Here is a 6,311-nt window from a genome sequence, read left to right on the forward strand (position 1 = left end):
TGAAGTTATTTTTCTCTAGCACCCACTACATTTAACGAGACAGAAAAAGAACAAGAGTTTTATCTTGCATCTCAGAGGTGCACTCAGCAACAGGCTGGCCACTAAACTCTAGTCCACATGTTTATGTAGTGAATAGAAGACTGAGAACACCAACTGCCTTTTCTGCAATACTCAAACAGTCCACATTGCTACTGAAGCCTAACTCTTTCTTGGCTTCAGTCCAGTCTCATGGATTTTCCTTGAACTATACACAGTCGAGTACAACTTCAAGAGGAATATCTGTGTCTAGAATAAGCTCAAGAAACACCCAGAATAGGGATCTTACACAACACTGGTTAATTCAGTAAGCACCATTACCACAGAACCATAGGGCGCTGTTATTGCTATTGCTTCCTTCAATCACATTTTTAGGTGTTTGTGCAGTGTTGGGGTGGCTTGGCCCCATCCAGCAGCCATGCTGCTGCTTGCTCACCCCCCACAGTGGGACAGGGGAGAAAATAGCATGAACAAAAGAAAAAAAAACTTGCAGGGTTGAGATAAAGACAGATTAACAGATGAAGAAAAATAGCCCCCAAATGAAGGAAAGAAATGCTTGCCACATCCCACAGGGTGACCAACGCTACAAGCTCCAGTTTACTAGTCTCCAAAAAACAGACATCTCGAGAGCAAAAAACCCCCCCTTTCTTCTTCCTCTACCTCTGTTTTTACTCCTGAGCATGACAATACACAGTACAGCACATCCCACTGGCCAGTCTGGGTCTATTGTCCAAGCTGTGTCCCTACACAGCCCCTTGCCTACCTCCTGGGCAGGGAGGGTGGAAGAAAGCTTTGATGTTGTGCAGACCAGGAGCAGCCAAAACTGCTGTGCTATCAACACTGTTTTACTCACAAATCTCAAGCACTTCTACTGTGATGAAAGTTAACTCCTAAACCTGGTATAGGAATGTGCTCACATTGGCATTGCTCAAACAGAGGCGATCAAATTCCTCAGAGAGGGATGAGCATAAAGAATGCCCTGACTGTGCAATTTTTTATGTGTTGTGCTTGCAATAAACACAAAATTGCTCCTTTCTGTGATGTGATGAGGTATTTAAAAAGCAAGAAGGGCTAAATACACAATGACTGACTATTGCTCATAATGTAAGAATACGGAGGTACATGACAAAACTTAAGAGTTTAAGGTGAGACTAATACCAAGTAGAAAGCCTTTCCTGCAAAGAACATAACTGAATTTGGGAATTCATTGCCACAAAATGCCAAAAAGACAAAAAATTCAGGTATGCCTACATGAATTAATGGACATCAAATACCTTGATACTCAACAGCTTAGAAGGTGATAATCAGTCATTTAAATCATGGACTACTAAAGATAATATGAAAGTGAAGGTATAATCGGATTTGTCTTCCCTTTTTTTCAGTAGATCACCTAAGCACCTCCTACTGGCTGCTACAGGAGAGAGACACTAGACAATCATCTTTTTTGAAAACAGAGTTACAGGGTGAAATGACAACAGAGATGCTGAAGATTACAATTTGGGATTTAGGAGTCTAATGGCTCTCAGTCTGTTTCTGGGTCCTACCCTTGTTTCTTTCTCTCTTTAGTTCAGACATCAGCTGTTATATTTCCAACAAACATTCAGCTACACATTTTAGACAATTTGCTAAATTGCTTTTGATTAGATAAGTTTATCTGAACTAGAGAGTAGATTTTGGTCTCAGTTCTGTCTTCAAAACAGTAAAGCATAATTCAGTTTAAGAAAATGTGTAGGCTAGAAAGTGCTCAACACTAACTTCAATAATTGTTTCTACAATTTACCAGGAAAACAGTAAGCTGTTATTTAGAGTAAAGGGGACTTCAATTTTCTAAGGGGAAATTTTGTAGGAGGGAGAAAAGAGACCTGTTCAGCACTCAAAATACCCATATGAGCTAGAACTAATCCCGCCTTTAGCAGCTTCCAAATAAACATAGTTTTATAACGAGAGAAAGACAACATGTGTCCTTCCTTCCCCCAACTACCCCCACACCCCATTAGCAGCTCCTGTAACTACTTGTAACTAGCTCCTGTAACAGAAGAGGAATTAAACATGGAAGAATTACATGGATCAGCCCCAGCTCAGTTTAGTATTTATAAAGGATAACTTTTTCAGAGAAAGCACTGTAGGTAAACAGGACCTGCAGAAACATACACTAGCCTTTTATGAAGGATGAGTTTTCTATTACTTCTGTAAAAAAATATTTTTCAACTATAAATGTTCTTCCTGGAAACCGAATTAACACTACACAATAAAAAACTGAAAGTCATACTGAGAAGCAAGGGACTGCAACTACTTTAGAGGCCAAATTAAAATCATCTTGATCACATAATCACAGAATGGGTAAGGCTGAAAGGGACCACAGTGGATAACCTGGTTCAACCTCTCTGCACAAGCAGGCCCATCCTAAAGCACAAGGCACAGTGAAGACAGTTCCTGAGTATCTCCAGTGAAGGAGACTCCACAACCTGTTCCAGTGGTCAGTCATCTACATAGTGAAGTTCTTCCTTATGTACCAGCAGAATTTCCTACATCTCCACATTGTCTCTTGTCCTAGTGCTTGGCACCACCAAAAAGAGCCTTGATCCATCTTCTTGATACCCTCTCTTCAGACAGTTATACACATTTATGAGGGCTCCTCTCACTTGTCTCTTCTTGACGTTGAACAGGCCCAACTCTCCCAGCCACTTTTCGTAAGAGAGATGTTTCATCCTTTAATCATCTTCATAGCCTTCCAGCAGACCTGCTCCAGGAGCTTCAGGCTTCGCTGTAAAGCAAGTTCTGTAAACACAGAACTGTCAGAATAAAACACTGTCGTTTGACAATTTCTTGCCTTCTCTCTGATTCAGTGGAAGTCGTGATCTACCTAACCTCTTCCAAAGGCCAAGCTAGCTTTTAGAGAAAACTGAGGTCTAACATGTAAACTATATATACAATAGTACATATAGGCCTTTATACAATGCATAAAGGCCCTAGCAGGGCGTTGGTCTGTACTCCCATATAAACATGACAAGAGCCCCTCCAAATATCTACACATATAATTCCAAGGTGATGCAAGTTTACTCTCCTCTGGCCAGAAGCAAGTCAGATCCAAAGGAAATCATTTTACTACAGCATCTGCTGAAAAGCAGCATGTGTTTAATCAGACAAACCACCTTAGTGTTATCATCAATGCCACCTTTAGATGGACAGTTTGCACCTGACCTGACAGCTTGCTTGGTTTTCTTCCTCCTAAAAACTTAGCTCTGCAACCTACCATGTGGACATACATAACTCTTGCTGCACTGTCTCTGAAACTTCCAATATTTTTTCTAGCCATTGGCTAGACTCAAGTCAAGTCAATCTTCTGGAAAGTAACTAAACATGACTATTAGATTTCTTCTCTGCAGTAACTGCATTTACCAGTTTCACTTCAACAGAACTACCTCACGGTCAATTGTTTAAAAAGCCATAAGACTTAAAGGGTCTACACCAATGTTAGTATTCTAAGAACAACAACAAAACCTACATTCAGAACGCATAGAAAGTTTTAAGCAAAGGTATTATTTGAATTCCAATGATACACACTCCTAAAGCACCTAAAGTGTAAGCCGTAGGTCGGAACAAGACTGTCAAGTGTTTTATATGCAAACCTGGCAGTTTACAACTACCAGCCAAAATGAAGCAGTACCCGAAAGAAAAAACACTCGACGTGACCACATGCTTTTTCATTTTTCACTAATCGTTCTCTACATTTATTAATACCAGTAGTAAGTACTGAAAGTACATTCGACAGTGGTGCGTTTCCAATTTGACTACTCCCGTCAGCAAAGCCGCTCCGAGAAGCAAAGCCCGGAAGGCAGCGGGGAGCACACGGCACCCGGGCCTTCAGCAGCGGCCTTGCATCACCCGCCGCGGTGCGCGCCGGCGCTGGAGCACGGCGAGCGCTCCGCCAGCCCCGGCCCCGGGCACGCTGCCTGCCCTGCCCGCCGGAGGCAACGCGTGGCACCGGCCAGCGGCCCGGCTGCCCCGAACCCCGCGGCCCGCCTGCCCCGAACGCCGCGCCCCGCCAGCAGCGCAGCGACGCCCCTGCGCCGGGGGCTGCCGGCAAAGACCCGCGCAGCGGCGGCGGGACGCCCCTCCGCGCCTGGGCAGGCCGGCCCCGGCGTTCCCGCTCCCCACCGGGGTGCCGGACCGCGGCTCCGCACCGGTGCCGGCGCAGAGCAGCGCCCGCCGCGGGACCTCCCCGGCGGCCCCCACGCCGCGCCCGCCCGACCCCCGCCCGCCGCGCACCTGCCTTACGGCCCGCCGGTTCCGCTGCCGCCAAGAGCCGGCGCGGCGCGACAGTGCCGTACGGCGAGCGGGCGGGGGCGTGCCCTGCGCGGCCCGCGGGGCTCCGGCCGCTCCCGCGGCGGGGCTGTGCCGGTGCCCCCGGCCTCCGCCGGCCTCCGCTGGCCCCCGCGCTCCGCCGAGCCGGCGCCGCGCTCAGGCCTACGTCGGCTACAGGCCGCGCCTCCGCCGGGTTCTCTGTGCAGACGAAATGCGTCTCGCCGAGGTGCCGCCGCTGCTAAGCCCGGTCGCCCGCCCCAGTTATGCCCGGCGTGGAATATGCCGTGGGGGCAGCTGCCAGCAGTATTTCACAGAATCAGTTACGTTGATAAAGACGTAATCTGTACCGAGTTCAACCTATGACCGAACACCAACCACCTTGTAACCTAAACCATGCCGCCGAGTGACATGTCCAGTCTTGCGCACCTCCATGGGCGGTGACTCTTCACTCCCCTGAGCAGCCCATTCCTGTGTCTAATCACCGTTTCTGCGTAGAAATTTTTCCTATTGTCCGAACTAAACCTCCCCTCGCACAGTCGACGACTGTATCCTCTTGTCCTGTCGCTGGTTGCCTGGGAGAAGAAGCTGATTCCCACCGGGCTACACCCTCCTTTCAGGCAGTCGTAGAGAGCAGTAAGATTCCTCCTGAGCCTCCTTTTCTCCAGGCTCAACAACCCCAGCTCCCTCAGCCTCTCATAAGACTTTGTGCTCCTGTGTCAGTGCCTCGGACTTTCCTGGATGTGGGTGTCCGCAGCCTTCAGCCCTCAGTGCTCTTTAGCAGCTCATCCATCCCCTGAGCTCTTTAATTCTTGCCAAACCATGTGTGTACCTCAGTGTGGGCCTCTAGAGCTTTTCCACTTACTCAGTTTTATGTTTTTTCAAACAAGCTCTTTAAATAAGTGGCCTATGTCCTCAGTTGTGTGTGTATATATATATATATATAAATACACACTCATATATATATATATATGTAATGTGATGCTTTTCAATAAAGATATTATCTGCTAGATGTTTAGTACACCAGAAATGCCAGACATTGCATGGAATGAATTTTGTCAAATGCAGATGTCATAACGTAGACTTAATATGTGCCTCAGGAAAAAAAATGTTCTCATTTTCTTCAGTAAGTAATAATTTTTTTGAAAGACATGTGACATTTGATGTCCACATCTTAAATAATCCTTTGCTTATTCTCTTCTGTTGTACCAGATTTTTGGCAGTATTTCAATATTCATTACTATGTAAATCTGCTGTTCACTGTCTTGTCCGGTGTTTGACTGCTATGCTTCTTGCATGTCCAGTAAAAAGGTGTAAATAGTCTTTCTCCATCTTTTGCATTAAATACTTCTGGCATAGCCACCTGAGAAGTTCTAATTCAAATTTGAGAATTAAGGTTTCAGTCAGGTAGGCTCAATATTGTAGAATCTGAGAAGCAAGAAACATAACTGATCTTCAGTTTGCAGAACACCCTGGAAATTTACAGGAGTTAATTCACCACTGTACTCCTCACTTCACGTGTTTGTTAACCAAGCAGTACTGCACTCGGAGTCAACCCAGTGTTGTTCACCTGGAGAACAATGGGTACTCACAAGACCCAATCCCAGTTCATGGTCACTAAGTACTGCCAGTTGGTATTATTGTCTTGAATTACTGTCTGGTATTATTGACTTGAATTATTGTTTGCAAATGCATTATAATTTGTGGACTTGAATTGACTATTTTTGTTTCCTTTTAACAAGTAAAATTAATGCTAATATGTGAACCATGAATTTTAGTTACTTGAAGAGTACTTCAGATGCAGAAAAGAAATAGATTAGTAATTAAAATAACCTTGTCTTTACTTTGACAATGGAAAACTTATTAAATCACTGTCTTAAAAAAATCAACAAATTCATCTTCTGTTGAGATTGTAAAATGAACCTGGCACACGTCCTTGTATCAGTATTAATCTTTGCTGTGATGAGAGCATC

At 45.3% G+C, this 6,311-nt stretch overlaps 1 protein-coding gene across 4 annotated transcripts in view; it reads right to left on the reverse strand.

Annotated features, from left to right (window-relative positions):
• The window catches only part of ASCC3 (activating signal cointegrator 1 complex subunit 3), a 249,137-nt gene extending 244,114 nt beyond the window's left edge, over positions 1-5,023 (reverse strand). Inside the window, exon 1 of one of the 4 annotated variants that reach the window (XM_038133663.1) lies at positions 4,768-5,023. The gene's annotated coding sequence lies outside the window, so the exon portion shown is untranslated. Of the gene's footprint in view, positions 1-2,678; positions 4,286-4,305; positions 4,458-4,767 lie in introns of those variants that run through there. The other 3 variants (XM_038133661.1, XM_038133662.1, XM_038133664.1) reach the window with 3 other exon arrangements.
• Between the last annotated feature and the right edge of the window lie 1,288 nt (positions 5,024-6,311).

This window comes from Motacilla alba, chromosome 3 (genome assembly GCF_015832195.1).
Source record: "Motacilla alba alba isolate MOTALB_02 chromosome 3, Motacilla_alba_V1.0_pri, whole genome shotgun sequence".
In the NCBI taxonomy this organism is placed as follows: domain Eukaryota; kingdom Metazoa; phylum Chordata; class Aves; order Passeriformes; family Motacillidae; genus Motacilla; species Motacilla alba.